Below are 20579 nucleotides of genomic sequence, written 5' to 3' on the forward strand. Positions count from 1 at the left end.
CAATTTTATGTCATGCTTTGGACTCGATAATTAATTTCTTTTTAATTTTGTCTCCATTTTTTTTTTTTTTTTTTTAGTTTGTAACAATGTGCACAAAACTTTTTTTATATATTACTAAATGAATAATACTAGATATACAAACTCTTTATATAAACTCTTTTTTAAAAGTTGATGTGATACAAAATGAATCAACGAATTTGTTTTTATTTGATACATAAATCTACACCAACTAGAGAATTCTGATTGACCTTAATGGGACCAGAATAGATGTACGCATGATTACGGGTAATCAACGATAGAAAAATATTAAGTGCAATAAAATAAATGATAATGAGAATTTTTAAAGTAGTTCGACAAGGTAAACTCTTGAGCCTACGTCCATTGTTTTTTGTATTTGTTGTGAAAGCTTACAATGAGAATTCTGTCTCAAAGTCGTAACCCATTTTTTCATCATTTGTGGGGATTTATATACAAGTTTTGTACAAAGGAAAGAGCGAAAATAAAGGAATTACAATTGATTTGAACTGTAATTCCGAGATTCTCACGATTGAGCATTGTGATTGCGTAGAGATTGATGTTGATTTGGTAATTCCCACAATATCTGAGATCTGAAGATATCTGGGAATTGATTGATTGATCATTCGGGTTGTTCGCGACTAGCTTATGCTGGGTCGAGCTATGTGTTGATGAGCTTGTGCTGGGTCGAACAACCAGTGGAGTCGGACTAGTCTTAGGTCGAGCTACATCCTTGCGGTAGCCCAAGCTTGGTGGAAAAATCACAAACAACATCTGCCCCCTTAGTGTTTGATGCTCGTTTCGGGCTTTGAAGATTATTCCTTAATTTGATGCCAAGCTCGACATTACCAACATGCCTCCAGATGCAGGTTTGGTCGAGCTCCCAGGGTCGACCTCGTGTCCGGTCGATGTCCTTCACACTTGTTTACTTCCCGAGATACCTGCCAAACTCAGAATATTAAAAGTTAGGGCAAATACATAATTTCCAAGCAATCTTGTCGCATTAAATGCGACAACCTTTGTCGGTCATGTTTTGTCGCGCGTGGGCAACTACAGTTGTCCACGTACGAAGTCGAGGCAACGTGCGGTGATGGTTGTTAGTGTAACAGTCCGATGGTTCGTCGCCCTTCGCGAATGGATGACGTGTGGCCATGTCTGAGGGGCGAGATTGCTTTACAAATGATGGGTCGAGATTCACTGTAGATCGACGGCTACAATTAAACCCCACCCTTTCGTCTTCCATGCAAACCACTATAAAAGATAACAAAGTCATCAGAATGCTCATTCAATCCATGAAAGTTCTTTACGTCTTTGTCCACTTTGCTACTGTTTTGTCATCGTTACAATGCTCTTTCTGACGAGTTTCTGAACTTCTCTCATTCTAGTAAGGGTCTTTTCCCCTTCTTTACTCATTTTTCCCATTTTCACGTCAAAAGGTGGCTACTATCGTGGCCACATTGTATGTTCTAGGGCTTTAGTAGGGTTTTTAAATACGTCTCCAGTGGTCTTGGGTTTAAGGAGGGTTTAACGTGGTGGTCGTCGGAACCTAGGGTAGGTCACGTGCATTCGTTGTGTGGCACGAGCTATCTTAGGTGCCTGAACTGAAAGCAAGTGTGAAATGGTCGAGCTCTAATACATGTTCGCTTCTATTTTAGGTACCAAGAAGCAAGGTATAACCATGTCTTCCTCCAGTAGTCACAACTCACAACATCGACCGCATGTTCGATTCGCCTGCGGGCTCAACAATCCTTGGGGATTTAGCTCCCAAGGATTTGGAGGAAATCGTCACACAAAGCTCGGACCCCAACGCGGCAGGCTCTTCCAACCGTGCCTTGATACAGTTGGCTCAACCCGCGCGATCTCCAGTCCATAGGCTACAAAGAGAGCCACAATCCTCGATTACCGTTGAGGATCTAGAACACATAAGAGCGGTCTATGCACCATAGCTTAATTTGATGGCCTTGGGAGATATTTCTCGAAAGAATCCTTGCCTGGATGGGTGGCGACCTCTGAGACCCTCATGAGATGTGGGGTATCCATTCCCCTCATTGTTTTATTGACGACGTGCTGAAGCGATTTGACATCGTCACCCTTTAGCTTTCCGCAAATTTCTACGTAATTATTATTGCTTTGTACATAGCGTACATGATCGTTGAGTTGGGAGAGCTATCTTTTGAGGAGCTCGTCCATCTGTACAGACTCAAAAAAGGGCAAGATAAGACGTACTACCTTTCCAAAGCGAGAAAGGTACGTTTCAACAGGCTGGTCGATGTCATTTTACAAAAATTTTATATATTGGGGTGTTTAGTTAAATTAGCAAACCTAGGGGGTTTTTTTTGTTAATTTTTAAATTTTACCTCTTAATAATCACCCTACAACTATCCAATATTATTTTCAAAATCTTATCCAAAATAACAAATCAAACGGATCTAAAGTGTCTGGCAAGAGATGCCCGTAATTAATTACACAAATACAATACAATACAACAAAGGAGGCTCTCAAGGCTTGTAGTTATAATCATTATAGTATTGCATTTTCTTAAATTTATTACGTATTGAAATTTATATTTCTCTTGTTGACATTAAAAATTAACTATATATAAAAGCACACAAAAAATGATAATAATTTAAAACAGGTGTGACGAGAAAGAAAGGATATATAAAACAGAATTCTTTTTGGAATTCATTTGGAATTCTAAAGAGATCATGCTTTATTTTGTTTTTTCATAATCCACATACTATAATGAGCCTTGAGAAGAATTTAGAGAAAGATTTTGATGTAACAAAAGAATATATGATAAACTATATGAAATGAAAATGTTTCAGGGGTAGAGTTGAAAAGTAGCACTTTTTGAAAACTCTCTCACAAAATAGCAAAACGACATTTTACACAAATATGAAGGATGAAAATGCCCTCGTATTTAAATAAACCCTAACCGTTCACCTATCTCCTTCAAAGTTAGACTAATCCTTCCCTCCATTGAAGAATTTGATAACCAAAGCTATAAACCGATTTTTATTTGATTATGTGAGTAAGAAACATGTTAATTTTATGTAGATAGGTGACATTTGTAATTAGTGGAGGCCATCGAAGGGTATCAAAAAACCCTGTGTGGAAATTACATATACCCCCTATAGTCCCATCAGACACTTTTCATCATCTTTAACCTTGGGATTGAAAAAATGACTGATGCCATCGATACCCTCTGAAGCCTTCCAATAAGCAGTCCAATAGATTTCGTAAAAAAAAATCAAAATTTTCAATTTTTAACATCCTCTTTGAAAAATTAACCCAAACAACCAACATTAACCATGTTTCTATATAACTATCCTATGATTTGATAAGGATTATAATTATGGAGAATGGTTAAATGGGTTTTAAGGGCTGAATATGAGTTTTTATTACAGGGTTAAGAATTTGTGAATAGGGGCATTTTCGTCAGTAAAAATGGTGTATAATGTCATTTTGCTACCTTGTGAGAAATTTTTTCAAAAAAGTACTACTTTTCAACTCCACTCCTAAAGTGATAACATTTAATATAATTTCTCAAAATATAGATATACCTAAATTGTAGTTTGTGTAATGTAATAAAACAAAATCTTATGCTAAAGAACTTAATAAAATAAAATAATAAATCCTAATATAATATCGTAATAACCAAAACGAGGCTTATCACAAGGATAAGTTTCTATAATTTTCTCTTTTGAATGGTTAGTCAATCAAACAAGTCCACCCTATTTTCATTTTCACCCTTTATTAAAAAATATGCAATGTTAGGTCATGCCTTACTTATAAAATGGATATTAAAAGGTTCGTTTGTTTTATTATTTATCCCTATTTTATCTATATTCCAAATACAAATGCACGTTTGTTTCCTTATTTTCAAAATCTTATCCTAAATTAAAAAAACTTTTAAACCCTCTCTAAGTTTGTTAATTGACAAAAACACTCCAAAAAAAAAAAAATTTTATAACTTAACAAAAACACCCCCACCCACCCATAGTTGCCAAATTCCAGCAACCACCATCGGTGATGGTAGGAATCTGTCACAACGGCAACCACCCTATTTTCATTTTCACCTTTTTTTTTTTTTTTTTCAAATATGCAGTGTTAGGTCATGCCTTACTTATAAAATAGATATTAAAAATTTTATAATATTTGCGTTTTAGGTCAAGGTCTGCCCTTCTTACTCCATTAGATATGAGAAAATCTCAAGTAGCGGGACCTATCCTTATTCCTTTTGGGTTTCTTTCACCGGTAAAAAAATAGAAAACTTTGCAACCGTGTGAATTAAGTCTCTACAGACTAGACCCACAGACCTGTAAGAAGGTTTGTAGAAATAAAGAAACGAGTGGTTGCTTATGAGTCAACTTCTAAAACAAGACATCTTGGCAGACAAGACACGGTCTGATTAAGTAAATATTTCCTCTAAATTGTTCAACACTTGTAACATATATAAATCGACAAAATTAAGTTCAAAATAATAATTCATTGTCTGGATTTTCTGCGAAGAAGTTAAAATCAAGACTGCAGTAATAGAAGAATTATAAGGGTAGAAAATAAAAAAATAAAAAAAGTTTTAATTAAGTAAATACTGATTTTTGATGTATGATGTAGAAGATAAAATATAATTAAAAATTCAAACAGGAGAGAAGATCGCGAATGTGCTGTAATCAGTAGATGCAAGTAATTAATGAAAGTTAATTAAGTTCATCTTGTTCTGTTACCTTTATGTACCTATGATTGATTCTGGATTATAAATAATTAAATGACTCATGTACATCATATTTAAACAAATAAATGTTGTCCACTTGACTTTAATTATCTTAAGTCAATCAAATGTATCTACAGTATGAAGACTTCCAAGTCTACCTTTCACATAGTGAAATAGACTTGTATCCAACAGCCATAATTGAATAGAGAATTTGGTGCATAAACGAAAGTAGTCATGCCCCATGACAAACACATAAATGCTTCGTAAATTGTGGTTTTAAGTTTTGACATATATCAGTCAAATAAACAGGGATTCATATTTTTTAGTGTTAAAGATTTTATATGTTTTTGATCAATTTAAAAAAAAAAAAAAAAAACGACTGGACATGAGAAGATTCGATTGCGAATCATGATTTTCAGCAATTTTGACAAACTGATGAATGAGATACAAAATTCTGAGGACAGTTAACTGATAAAAGAACTTAATGTAAAATATTGAAAAGAAATATTTTATTGCTATTTAGTTTCTTCAATACAGTTCACTATTTTTGTTTTCCCCGAAGCATTTCATAATACATACGGCATGACTTGCTCAATTGGAATTGGCTATTAGAATTGTGAGGTCATATTCTGAACTTTGATTCTCAATTATCATCAACTGTGCAATTTTTAAAAGGTTTGATGCGGAATTATGAGCAGAAGAAGCTGATGGAAGTGGCTGAAGTCACCCTGTCAATGACTTGGTCTAAGAGGCGTCAAGATCGCAGAAAAGTCTAAAAGGGAGCACTTGCAAATTGCAGTGTTAATCTGAACAAGGTTTGCACAAAATCTGAAGAACTCCAACGCCTGACTTTTGTGCAACTCAACTACCGCAATTGGATATAGAAAATACCGAGCCTTTGGCCTACCATTCCCCATAAACTATGGAAAAACAATAGCCACAAAACTACAAAATGGTCTTCCCTATGTATATGTATAACAACTAATGAACATATAGGAAGTCTTCTGTATTAACTTCATCCAGAGATTATTTATTAACCCAAAATACAAGAAGTTGCAGCCATGGGAATCCGAGGGTTGGTTTTACAACTCATAGTTTTCGGGGTTGTGTTAGCAGCTGCATCAGGAGAAGCCTATCCTATAGCCAAACCTGGCTGCCAAGATAAATGCGGCGATGTCACATTACCATATCCATTCGGCACAACAGAAGAATGTTACTACGACCCAGAATTCCTCATAACTTGCAACGACACTTTTGATCCTCCAAAAGCATTTCTGACGGCAAGTGATATAAATGTTACCAAAATAACTCTTGGAGGGAAACTGCATATCTTGGACTATATAGCTAGAGATTGTTATGAGAAATCTGGTTCCCCGATTGCCGACAATAGACCCTGGCTCCGTCTGTCCAAATTCGTTATCTCTGATACTGATAACAAGTTTACCGCTGTTGGTTGCGATACAGAAGCATTCGTTTACGGTTCACAAGGAGAAAAAGATTTCAAGGTCGGTTGCCTATCGGTCTGTGATAGTATTGACTATGTATCTAATGGTTCTTGCTCTGGCGTTGGATGTTGCCAAACATCAATTCCTAAAGGACTCGATTATGTTGAATTAACTGTGCGTAGTTACAATAATCATACCGGAGTGTGGGACTTTAATCCTTGCAGCTATGCCTTCATTGTTGAAGCCAATCAGTTCAATTTTTCATCAACTTATCTTCAAGATCTAAGAAATGTGAACTCACTTCCTGTGGTTCTTGATTGGGCAATTGGAAATGAAACCTGTAAACAAGTTAAAAACAACATGACGCCTTATGCATGTCAGGGGAACAGCACTTGTATTGATGCTGAAAATGGATCTGGGTACCATTGCAAGTGCTTCGAGGGTTACGAAGGAAACCCATACCTCCCTAATGGTTGCCAAGGTACTAACATCGATTCATTATTTATGTAGTTTGATATCTCTAACGAGGAAGATCTTTGAACTCGAGACTGTCATTTAAGTTTGTTACATTTTTCTTTTTTTTTTTTTTTTTTTTTTTTTTTTTTTTTGGTATTACCGGTGATCTCTTTCTGATGGTTTGGTTCATATATGCAGATATAGATGAATGCCGGGACTCTAGGTCTCTAGTCTCCATGACTGCGAAGGAAGCTGTATAAACATAGAAGGCAATTACACATGTTTGTGCCCCAAGGGGCACCATGGGAATGGAAGAAAAGATGGAGAGGGTTGCATTCCTAATCGGTCACTGGTAATTGAGGTCACTGTTGGTAAGTATATTTATAAATTTTCTGACAAGAGTACTCTTATGAGTTATCTGACTGCTATAAAATTGCATGAAAATCCTTTAATGCTCCGTGGTGGTGATTTGGATAAAAAAAAAAATAAAAAAAAGAAATAACAATATAAAAAATCTATGTTTACACCTGCAGTTTTGTAGAGTTGTTTGTTAGGTAACTGGTTACGGCTTGTATGCCATGCAGGGATTAGCGTAGGCCTTACAGGATTGCTAATTGGTGGGACTTGGTTGTACTGGGGATTCAATAAATGGAAGCTCATCAAACTCAAAGAGAAGTTCTTCCGCCAAAATGGAGGTTTTATGTTACAACAGCAATTATCAGGGCGGGAAGGGTCGACCACAGAAACGGCAAAAATCTTTACAGCTGAGGAACTTGAGAAGGCCACTGACAACTATGATGAAAGCAGAATTATTGGCCGTGGGGGATATGGTACAGTTTATAAAGGAACTATATCAAATGGGAAAATTGTTGCCATCAAAAAGTCTAAAATGGTGGATCAAAGTCAAATTGAGCAATTTATTAATGAGGTGATTGTGCTCTCCCAAATCAACCACAGGAATGTGGTAAAGCTTTTAGGTTGTTGCTTGGAGACAGAGGTTCCATTGCTTGTTTATGAATTTGTTAACAATGGAACCCTCTTTGAACACATCCATACCAAAAGTAAAGTTTCACCACTTACATGGGAAACCCGTTTGAGGATAGCTGCAGAAACTGCTGGAGTGCTGTCGTATTTGCACTCTTCAGCTTCTATACCTATCATCCATAGAGATATCAAGTCCACAAATATTCTATTAGACGATCATTATACTGCCAAAGTGGCTGATTTTGGTGCTTCGAGGTTGGTTCCTTTGGATCAAGAAGGATTATCTACAATAGTCCAAGGTACTCTTGGATATTTAGATCCTGAATACTTGCACACAAGCCAACTGACCGAGAAAAGCGATGTATATAGCTTTGGAGTTGTCCTTACTGAACTACTTACTGGCAAGAAGGCACTTTCCTTTGACAGGCCTGAGAATGAAAGGAATCTTGCTATGCATTTCGTTTCTGCTCTGAAAGAAGAACGCTTGGCAGAAGTTCTTGATGAATGTGTCATAAACAAGGCAAATCCACAGCAGCTTAACGAAGCTGGTAGCCTTGCAACACGGTGTGTGAGAGTTAAAGGGGAGGAAAGACCCACAATGAAGGAAGTAGCTATGGAACTAGAGGGACTGAGAATAATGGTCCAGCATCCATGGGTAAATGATGAGTTGAATCTGGAGGAGACAGAGTACTTGCTTGGTGAATCACTTGACGCCATTGATTATAGGGGAAGTACAAATATGAATGCTGGATATGATAGCATGAGGAACCATGAAATTGTGCCTGTACGTGACGGTAGATGATTGTTTTGTGAGTTAGGATACAGCTCTGTTATTGAATTCTTTTTATTTACTACCAGCTCCAGAAGTAGATGTTTCAGTGTTTAAAATTGCAATTCACATTTTTTTTTTTTTGAACCATTATTGTAATGTTATGATGTTTCATAAATCCCAGTCTTGCATTCTTATGAGCGGCCAAGCGATTGAATAAAAATGTACTTAGCCTGATTCATGCGTATTAACAGAATGCAGAGTTGTGATAAAACTGTTACCAAATATGCCAATTTAAGCATTTTGTAATTGGCTTTAGGATGAGATCTTAAATGTGCCATGTGTAAATTAAGAAGAAGCATGACCTCATGGACCGATTACTAAGTGATCCATTTGTTTGGTAGTTCTTAATTTTCTTATTTTGAGGCCAAAAATGGACTCTAGTTCGAGCCGTTACTCATTCGTTTTTAACAATTGAACTCAAGTATAGGATGTAAAGTATTTAAGATTCTGTGGACTTAGCCTAATAAGTTGTTATTATCGAGCGGATATATATCTTATTATCTTTGTTTTTTCTCTGTGATTAGTGGCTGGCATCTGGCAGGGAAATTTTCTTATGATGTAATCGATGTTGTAAAGGTACTGCGGACAAACTATTCCGTCTTGTTTTTCTTATTACCTCGGATGTCACTGGACTTTATTGTTGCTCTTAACCGCTTTGGATAAGAAATCACTAAGAACTTACTGCTTACCATAGAAAGATTTCGAATTAATAACTGCATAGAAAAGAAGTAAGATACTTTTGCAATTCACAATAATTGGGTTTATATTAGCAGCAGCAGAAGCCGCTGCAGAACAACCAACTCCTATAGCCAAACGTTGTTGCCAAGATAAATGCGGAAATGTAAGCATCCCATATCCATTGGGCACAATCGAAGATTGTTGATAGGAATCACCTCAACAACTCAAACAATTAGGCTGGGTCATTGGTCTTTTGTGAGTTTGAATAAAACTCTTCTTGGAAAACAAACTTACCAAAGGAGAGTACCTAATCTTTATCCCTTGGGTACTTACGCAGATCCCCTTTCCCTTGGGCCTCTATGCCCTTTCTCGGGATAGCAGCCCAAGCCTAAGGTCAGTTTGCCACATAGGCGATGTCCAAATGGACGCAAAATCATGCTCTAATACCAATTGATAAGAACCCACCCTTACAACTCAAACAATTGGGCTAAACCAAGAGTCTTTTGTACGTTTGGGTAAAACTCTCCTTAGAAAACTGGATTACTAAGGAAGGGTGTCCAAGCTCTTATAAACCACATACCCACCCTTTTTTCCCCTCAATGTGAAATCCTAACAATTGTTTCTACAGTCGGTACTTAAACCTTGTTGCAACGATACTTATTCTGATCCTCCAAAAGCATTCTGGAGGATAGTAGCATAAATGTCACGAATATTTAAGGAAAGTTTCATATCTTGCAATATATGGCCCAAGATAGTTATAATGAGTCTGGTGAATGAGTTTCCAATAACAAACCCTATCTCAACCTGCCCACATTCATTATCTCTGATACTGACAAGAAGTTGACGGCTGTTATTGTCTACATTCATTGTTATAAGATTGTTATAATGCGTACTTCGGCATTTTCACTGGTCATCTTCGTAGTGGCTGGACCTTTGGATACTTGTGTCTTGCCATTGTAATAGTACCTTAAAATAGTTAAAAAGTACTATTACTAGTTCAAAATGCTTTTTACATAGGATGACCCAGTGAACCTAAGGGAATTATGTTAGAAAATTCCTAATTGTGGGCTAATATTAATTATGTTTTGGTTTGATAAAATCGGATAAATACATAGTCTAATGAGATATCTTAATAGGCTTATATGATCATTCAAGAATTTGCCCAATATATTTCATTTAATATAATCTAGGTTAACGATAAGTGTTAACTGGAGCCTATAATGAGCTTTAGATTTTATTAGACCTTTAATAAGAGGGTCCAATAAATTTATATAAATTGGCTAGGTCACTTTTCCAAAATGCAATTGTAAACTGAAACCCATTTGAAAGTTGTCATTGTGGAGCATTTTTTTGAAAGGAAGACCGGTCACCACTTGCAGGGAATTCAAGAAATTCAAAAGCTACGTCAGAATCAAGTTTTTTTAATCCTTAATTTTTAAATTTAGTATTCTATATTCAATATGCCCATCTTGGGTGGAATTCATGTCAGAATGCCTACATGTGGTATCTGAGCAGTGTATATTAGATTATAGGATTTGGATTTCTGGGATTGAAATTTGGGTTTGGCTTAATTTTGAAATTAGGGTTCTTAATTGAATTTGGGAAAAGTTGCAATTTAGGGTTGATAATCCAAATTCTAGAGTTTTGGGATTAAATCAAATTGCCAAATTGAACCCAACAATTTCCCGTCCGAATCCATGCGATCTACCAATCAATCATGAAAAACCCATTATCTCACACATGGTTGTTAAATCGGGTATCGTATCGTGTATTGAAAACCTAATTTTTTGAATCGTGTATCACGTATCGTATCGTATCGTAGGATACGCCTTTTTCAAAAAAATTAATAAAATAATCAAAATTTAAAAAAAATTAATATCATTCTCAAGATTAATTAAAGAATTTTATGATATTATTGGCTTTAAATTATGGTATTACATAATCAAAATTAAGAATTTATATTATTTTCCCTCAACCATTCATATCATTTCTAGGATCAATGATATCTCCACTTATATTATTATTATCATGTAAAATAGATAACACGTATTCCTCTTCACTTTTTCCATGCAAAGTGGGTAAATTTAGACAGGTTTTAGTGAATCGGGTTGGGTGACCCGGTTTCGATCTGAAATTTTTTTTGGGCCGTTGGCCCAAATTAATAAAGTCGTATTGATCTATATCGATACTTTTAAGGATACGTATCGTATCGTATGATACATATCAATGTATCAAAAGATTTAAGATATATTCTCTGATATGTATCGTTGATGACCTATATCAAATCGTATCATATAATACGTATCGGGTATCATAGGATACTAACAACTCACATTTAGCAAGTCATTCTAGACCAGATAACTACGTTTTAAAATGACCGCTTTTTTCTTGTTCATATTCTTCGGATGATCATTTTATTCTTATTAATACGACAAACTAAATTGACCTTTGACTAGACAACTACTTTTAAAAAGTGGTATTAAATTTTAATCAATTTAAACCTCCATGAATGTATTGGTGGACCCAAGTGTTAGGCTTTCTAAAAGGCGAAATTAAATTTAAATCAATCTTATAAATCAAGGTAATTTATGGTTGTAGTACCTTACTATAAATCAATATATGAATACCATGTGATAATTACCACACAATCAATATAAAGACAGATAATAGAAAAATTTATAAAATATGATAAATTTATTAGTTGATGTTATTGATGATGTGATGCTTTCATGGTATCATAATTTTTTATAGTGTATTGAGAGGTCCAAGAGTTCAATTATTGCAACATATATCAACAAAGGGTACATGAGAAACATGCTAATTCATTGTCTGAGAGGTTCACTCTTTTTATGTATGACAAATTAATGGAATAAGCTTTTCTTTATTTATTTGTATGAACAAAAAGAATATAATAATTAAACATTGATGTCAATGAATGTATATATATTATATAGGGATTCAAACAGCAAAAGATCTTAACTCTCTTGTGACAAACAAATCTTGTAAATCAGTGATGGCACTAGCTAGTTAATCTCGATCCATTTACTTTTGATATTTCTGTCAACACTTGGAGTTGGTTAAAGTAAACAATACTTCAGTAGGGGTTATGATAATAATAACCCTTTTTAAACAATTTTTTTTTTTTAAAATAAATATAATTATTGCAATACTTTAGTAATATTCTTAATTATTTTAGAATGATTCCTAAAAATAAATAAAATAATAAAAAGTTGGATTATCTGTTTTGCAACTTTTCAGTTGTAAATGTTAAAAAAAAAGAAGGATTTTTTATTTTTTGGTGGAACAAATTTTGAAACCAATATTTTAAAGAGAAGATGTCACAACAAAGATGAAGTATTTGAAATTTATATCACGGAGGTCCCTATTTTTAAATATTTAATACAAACAATACAAATTAATTTGCAAAAAAAAAAAAAAAAAATGATGTGTTATAATATGATTGGATAATATAAGATTAAATATAAATGCAACAAATTAAAATGGTTTATAAGGATTTATTTTATATGATGAGTTTGCATATACACGTCTTACACTTTTAAACTTAAAAAACAACATTATTTATTAACTTAGAGTAATGCTAATATATAAGTTCATATACAAAATATTATCCTAACTGATGTAACAACCACTCATGTTTGATATATCATCAGAGACCAAGCCAAAATTGGCCTAGGATAAACTAGTGCCATCACTGAAATTTAAAAAAAAAAAAAAAATCATAAGTTTTATAAAATTACAATTACACCCTAAATAGTGTCTATATTTTTTTTTTTAAATTATCCAATCCAATAGCTATGTCCAAAAATGAAAATAAAAAAATAAGATAGTTAGATTATAAATAAATAAGACCCAGGTTATAGAAATTTAATTCAACTCATTGCATGTAGAAAAAAAATTGCATAGTAAATATTTTTTTCCAAACTTAATAAACCATGGTTTTGATGTAGGACAAATCACTTATTATCTTAGAAATTTTATTCAAAATAATTTTTAATTTAGTTTACCTTTAAGAAATTGTGATTTTTTATGGATATTTTTAAGTTAGTATCATTTTTTTATTTGACTTGTTCAACAATATTGACAATGATAGTTTTCAAAACATTAAAACGCATTGAAAACAATTATAATTATATTGGACAAAAAGTATTAATAATGATTAATTTCTAATATTTATCATTATATTGAAAATTATAAATTATATCATTTTTTATTTGATTCGCCCATCCTCACTTGAATTCCTGGCGGCTGGCTCCACCACGGTATATTATCAAATTTAATTTATTCTATTTATCTCTAAATTAAAATCATTCCATCATATTAATAACATTAATTGTATGAACAAATTTGTATAAGGAAAATTGTACAATTGAAATTATTCATAAAATTATCTATTGAAAAGAAATTTGCACGATATCGGTTCCCTTTCAAAAGTTAAATTTTTGGGGCCGCGTGAAAGTTGCTCAATATTCATCACTTGTCAGTGCATTGAACTGGTGTTCTCCGTGGACAAGAATAATAGGGCTTAGAATCATAGGATTATTTCTACACCAAGAAGAAAAAGAAGCAGCAGACATGGGAATTCAACGAATGCTTTTGCAACTCATCACCATAATTGGATCCAACTCATCACCATAATTGGATCCCGGGTAATATTAGCAGCGAGTGCAGAACAACCAACTTTTCCGATTGCAAAATTTGGTTGCCCAGATAAATGTGGGGATGTTAGCATCCAATATCCCTTCGGCACAACCGAAGGTTGTTCCTACGGTCACAACTTCCGCATAACTTGCAACCATACTCTTTATAATCCTCCAAAAGCATTTTTAGTGGAAAGTAACATAAATGTCATAGAAATTTCACTCAAAGGTAAGTTGCATATCCTGAAATATATTGCTAAAGATTGTTATAATGAGTATGGTGGACAAGTTGTCCATAAAACACCCCATATAAAACTGAAGTCACTGAACACATACAATATCTCTGATACTGACAGCAAGTTTACAGCAGTTGGTTGTGATACAAAAGCGAAATTCCAAAGTGAGAAAAGAGGAAAAGAGTACATTGTTGGTTGCATCTCTGTGTGTGAAAGCATAGAGTATGTAACTAATAGCACATGTTACGGCATAGGATGTTGCCAGACATCTATTCCTGAAGGAGTAACAGATAATGATATTGTTAGTTAGAGTGCAGAACAATAGAGAAAAACAGGGGACTAAGAGAAGAGTAGAAGATCTATAAGCTGAATATTGATCCTTATTGACTTACGACTGAAGTACTCAATAGGCCTTTAAATAAGCAGTACATAATAACAAACTAACTTAAAAGTAGAGATTATTGGCATTATCATTGACATGATCTAAGGAACAGAAAATAGAAAATCAAGGAGCCATGAAGTATCTGCATATGACTCGTCAAAGAGTTGATACACAGCTGTCAATTTGAATCATTCTCCAACACTCCCCTTTGATTCAAATTGCAAACACCAAGTTGAAGCCTGAAATAACATGCTTGTCTCGAGGAAGGGATTTTGTTAGAATATCAGCAACCTGTTTTAGTATTACAGTACTCTAAATGATTGACTCATTTGATACAGATCTCGAATAAAATGAACCCGAATGTCAATATGCTTTGTTCTTCCATGGTAGGCTGGATTCTTAGTCATCGCGATTGTCGCTTTATTGTCGCAATAAATTCCAGTTGCTTCCTTTTGTTCTTGACTGATGTCTGCAAGAATTCGCCTTAACCAACTGCTTGACATGCTGCTGAAGTTGCTGCTGCATATTCCGCTTCAGATGAAGACAAGGCTGCTGTTGCTTGCTTCTTTGAACTCCAGCATATGGCACCTGAACCAAGATTAAAAACATAACCGAAGTGCTCCTTCTATCCTCCAAACATCCGGCCCAATCGCTGTCAGTGTAACCAAACAATTTGAATTCTGAAACACAACCATACCACAACCCAAAATCAATTGTTCCAGCAATATATCGCAACACTCTTTTTGCAGCTCCAAGATGATTTTTTGAAGGGCAGTGCATAAATCTGGAAATGACTCCAACTGAGAAAGCAATAACTGGCTGCGTATGAGTCAATAGATTAAACCCCCAACCAAACTTCTAAAATGTCTTGCATTTGCTTGTTCAGTACCATCATCAATCTGCAACTTTTCATTCAAATTCATAGGTGTAGCTACAATCTTGCATTCACCATGTTAAACCTTTTAAGTAAATCAGTAGCATATTTCCTTTGTGACACAAAGATCCCTCTTTAACTTGCTTCACTTCTAGCCCAGAAAAAGTGCAGCATACCCAGGTCTGTCATTTCAAACTTTTTCTTCATGCAAACTTTTAATTCATTAATGAGAGAAGAAGAACCCATATAAATCATATCATCCACATAAAGGCAAATAATGAGAAGATCATTTTTACCTTGCTTTTTCAAATAAAGTTGGGCTCTTCTTACTTCTTTCAAAGCCATTATCAAGAAAGTAGGAGTCATTTTGCTGTACCATGCCCGTGGAGCCTGCTTCAACCCGTAAAGTGCTTTTCGCAGCTTGTACACTTTCTCTTCTTTCCCTTCAACTATGATCCTTCGGGTTGAGTAACATATACCTCCTCTTGCAACTCGCCGTTTAAAAAGCTGATTTAACATCAATTTGATATACTGGCCATTGCAATTGTGCGCCAACGCCAAGATGGTTCTCACCGTTTCAAATCGAGCAACATGAAAAATGTTTCTTCGAAGTCGATACCTTGCTTTTGTGAGTAACCCTTTGCCACCAGTCGAGCCTTGCGCTTTTGAATGCTTCCATCTGCATGATACTTGTTTTGACAACCCACTTTAGGCCAATTACATTTTTACCATCAGCAAATCCATCAACTCCCAAGTTTCATTTCTTTGAATTGCTGCAATTTCTTATTTCATGGCACTACGCCATTCTTCTTTTCTGCTGCTCTTTCAAATGTTGTGGATCAGCTACAAACAAGGCTTGTGTTTCTCATAAATCCTCCTTACCAATCTGAATTTTCTTGAAGATGTTTCCTCTGAAGATGAACTTGAAGACAATTTTGATGAAGTCGAAGGACTTGAAAAAGACGGCTGTTGTACTTCAGTTCATGAAGCACTATTTTCAGTTGAATTTCAAATTGAACACCATCTGAATTATCATGCCAAGTCCAACTTGTCTCTTCATTGAAAACTACATTCCTGCTAATAATCACTTTTCCACACACAGGATTATCAGCCTATATGCTTTAGATTGAGAGCAATAACCAACAAAAATTTTTGTTGATTTATAATCAAGTTTGCTTCAATTATGTGAAGCAATCAAAGCATAGGCAACAGAACCAAAACCTTTAAATGACTTACCCAAGGCTTCCTACCAGTCCAAGCCTCTATGGTGTTCGGTTTGGAACAGCCTTTATTGGTGATATATTCAACAGTAGACAGCAGTAGAGACGCCTTCTGCCCATAAATTATTTGGTAGTCCCTTGGCCTTTAACAGCTTCGTCTCGCCATCTCGACAACGGTTCGATTCTTCGTTCGAGCATGCCGTTTTGCTCTGGTGTGCTCGGAACAGTCAACTCCCTATGTAACCTTGCTCTTCACAAAACTGAATAAATTCATGAGACAAAAAATTCACCTCCTCTGTCAGTACGAAGCACCTTAATGCATTTGCCACTTTGCTTTTCAACATGTGCTTTGAACTTCTTGAAGTTCTCAAATGTTTCTGACTTGAATGTAGAAAATATACCCAGCTCATACACTGTAGTCTCTGTAAACATAGAAAATATCTGCTCCCACCAAATGATTTTGTTTGCATAGGACCACACAAGTCACATGTACAATCTCAAGACAACTAGATGCCCTTCTAGACTTCCCCTAGGAAATGGTCTTTTACATTGTTTCCCATATATGCACCTTCACACTGATCTAATGACTCAATTTTGGGCAACTCAAACACCATTTCCTTTTGACTCAACAATTTCAAACCTTTTACATTCAAATGCCCATACCGTAAATGCCACAACTAGACTCTCTATTTTCTTTGACACAAGTGCATGACTTTCAACACTAGAAATTCAAGTGGGAATAACTTATTTGGTGTCATACGAACATCAACTATTATCTGATCTGACTTTTTATCTCTAATCACACAAGAGACCTCATTAAACAAATGGAATACCCACTAGCCATTAGTTGCCTAACACTCAACAAGTTTTGAGATAAATGTGGAATAAATAGACACTATAAAGGAGCTTTACATTACCATGACCATTATTGATTGCCACAGTACCTTTGCCTTCTACTTGCATTTGTTTGTCATCTCCGACCTCACTTTTAGCTTGTAAGACTCGTCGAGCTCCGTAAACAATGACTTTATTCCTGTCATGTGATTAGAGCATCCCTGTCCAGAAACCAAATGTTGTTGGAAGTTGTTGTGTCTGCATGATAGGCCATGATAGCTTAACATCCTCTTCCTCTTGTTCTGCATAGCTTGCATGCTTTTCCCTCAATTTCCAACATTCAGCTTTTACATGTCCAAACTGTTTGCAGTAGTACACTACACCACTTCTATTACCTCTTAGCTGCTGCTTTCATCATTTTGCTCATCACCATGTCCCTTCCATGACCACCTCTTCCGCGGAATCCTCCTCTACCACGACCCCTACTAGCTACCTCCTTTTCCTCATTTGATTGGACACCTCCCCTCTCACCTGAAAAGCTTTTTCTTCATTCTTCTCATCTGCCCTAGTCAACTTGCCTCATGGGATTGCAAAGATCCCATCAATTCATTAATGAGTGTGTAGCTAAGTCTTTGGACTCCTCAATAGCTGCAACTACATATCAAATTTTGGAGTCAAACTCCGCAATCTTTTGCAACTATAGTCTGATCAGAAACTTCTGCCGCATATGTCCGCATTTGATTAACAGTTGCTCTACTCTGGATAGATAATCGTGCACTGATTCTCCATTTTTCATATGCAAGGTTTCGAAATCACGACGAAGAGATTGAAGTTTCACCGTGATTACTTTCGAGGAGCCTTTGTACATCGTTTGCAAAGTCATCCAAGCATCGTTGGCTTATTTGCTGCTGCTATTTTTGAAAAATTTGACTCATGAACTGCTTGTTGAATGAAGAACAGGGCTTTAGAGTCCCTTTTTTGTTTAATCTTTGCTCTTCATGGGAACCAGTGATCCCTTGCTCAACCACATCCCATAGCTCTTGAGATTTGAACAAGGTTTTCATTTTGATGCTCCAATACTCATACTTCTCACCGTCGAAAACAGGTAAAGCGGCTGTGTGTGTTACTGAACTCCCATTTCCTGCCATTTGGATACACTCACTGCCTTTTTTTTTTTTTTTGTTCGCCCAGTCAAAGACCGAAGCCTTGCTCTGATACCACAATGTTAGTTAAGTGCAGAACAATAGAGAAAACAGGAACAGAGAAGAGTAGAAGATCTATAAGCTGAATATTGATCCTTATTGACTTACGACTGAAGTACTCAATAGGCCTTTAAATAGGCAGTACATAATAACAAACCAACTTAAAAGTAGAGATTATTGGCATTATCATTGACATGATCTAAGGAACAGAAAATAGAAAATCAAGGAGCCATGAAGTATCTGCATATGACTCGGTCAAAGAGTTGATAGCACAGCTGTCAAATTTGAATCATTCTCCAACAGATATAATGGTGGAAAGTATCAATCAACATAAAAAAGTATGGGAATTTAATCCCTGCAGCTATGCATTTATCGTTGAAGAGAGTAAGTTCATTTTTTCTTCAACTTCACTTGCAGATCTGGAAAATGTGCAGAAACTTCCGATGGCACTTGATTGAGCAATCGGAAATGAGTCATGCGAAGCAGCAAAAATGGTTATATGTCAAGGAAAAAGCAAATGTATTGATTCTAAAAACAGAACTGGGTACCTTTGCGAGTGCTTAGATGGTTATGAAGGAAACCATATCTCCCTGGTGTTGCAAAGGTATCCTCTTCTTTGTTCATATATACATATGTAAAAGGAATATGACTCATTTTTTGTTTGGTTGCTGCATAGTCTTACATGTAACCTGAATAAGTTCACTTGATAGACTCTAGGTAAGTTTCGTTAAGAATCTTCAACTGATTATATCTAATTATTATTATTATTATTATCAATAAGTTTGGTTCTTATGCAGACATAGATGAATGTAAGGTTCCTAGTCTCAATAAATGCAAAGAAACCTGTGTTAACAAAAAAGGGAACTATACATGTTTATGCCCCAAGGGGCACCATGGGGATGGAAGAAAAGATGGACAAGGTTGCATTATTGATCAATCAAAAGTAATTCCGGTCACTTTTGGTAAGTGATATAGTTGCTCTATACTCTTGTTGATCTCTGACAAATGTGATACATTCTTGTATGATTTACTTTATTACAAGGGAATTATATATATATACTCGTATGTTTTATGCTCCTCAGGTGATGGCACCCATGGAAAAAATGTAACTGATAGATTTTAGAATGAAAATTTCAGAATATATATTCATTTAGTATGGAAACTTAATTCTATTTAATATATAGTTTTGTGCCTTTTCTAAATTTTGCACATAACTAAACTATGTATCATCTTGAAGAGGTTTATAAAGCAGCTTATATATTTATCCTTCTATATATATGCCATGCTCGCAGGGGTTAGCGTAGGCCTTGTAGTATTGTTAATAGGTAGCACTTGGTTGTATTGGGGATTCAAGAGAAGGAAGCTCCTCAAACTCAAAGAGAAGTTTTTCCGCAAAAATGGAGGATTTTTGTTACAACAACAACTATCAAGAGGAAGAGAGGAGGGAACCACAATAGAAACTGCAAAAATCTTTACTTCTGAGGAGCTCGACAAGGCTACCGACAACTATGATGAAAGCAGAATTGTTGGCCGTGGGAGATATGGTACAGTTTACAGAGGGATTTTGTCAAATGGAAAAGTTGTTGCAATTTAGTCAAAAGTAGTGGATCAAAGTCAAGTTGAGCAATTCATTAATGAGGTGATCGTGCTTTCGCAAATCAATCACAGGAATGTGGTAAAGCTTTTAGGTTGTTGCTTGGAGACAGAAGTTCCATTGCTAGTTTACGAATTTACAAAGATTTTTTTTTTTTTGTTCGCCCAGTCAAAGACCGAAGCCTTGCTCTGATACCACAATGTTAGTTAGAGTGCAGAACAATAGAGAAAAACAGGGGACTAAGAGAAGAGTAGAAGATCTATAAGCTGAATATTGATCCTTATTGACTTACCACTGAAGTACTCAATATGCCTTTAAATAGGCAGTACATAATAACAAACTAACTTAAAAGTAGAGATTATTGGCATTATCATTGACATGATCTAAGGAACAGAAAATAGAAAATCAAGGAGCCATGAAGTATCTGCACATGACTCGGTCAAAGAGTTGATATC

The 20579-nt window shown here is 35.3% G+C and overlaps 2 pseudogenes; both read left to right on the forward strand.

Moving 5' to 3' along the window:
- The first annotated feature begins 5729 nt into the window (after positions 1-5729).
- Positions 5730-8561, forward strand: LOC116110245 (annotated as a pseudogene).
- A 4516-nt stretch (positions 8562-13077) lies between these two features.
- Positions 13078-20316, forward strand: LOC116110238 (annotated as a pseudogene).
- Positions 20317-20579: the final 263 nt, after the last annotated feature.

Source organism: Pistacia vera, unplaced genomic scaffold, assembly GCF_008641045.1.
Source record: "Pistacia vera cultivar Batoury unplaced genomic scaffold, PisVer_v2 Contig6, whole genome shotgun sequence".
Taxonomy (NCBI): Eukaryota; Viridiplantae; Streptophyta; class Magnoliopsida; order Sapindales; family Anacardiaceae; genus Pistacia; species Pistacia vera.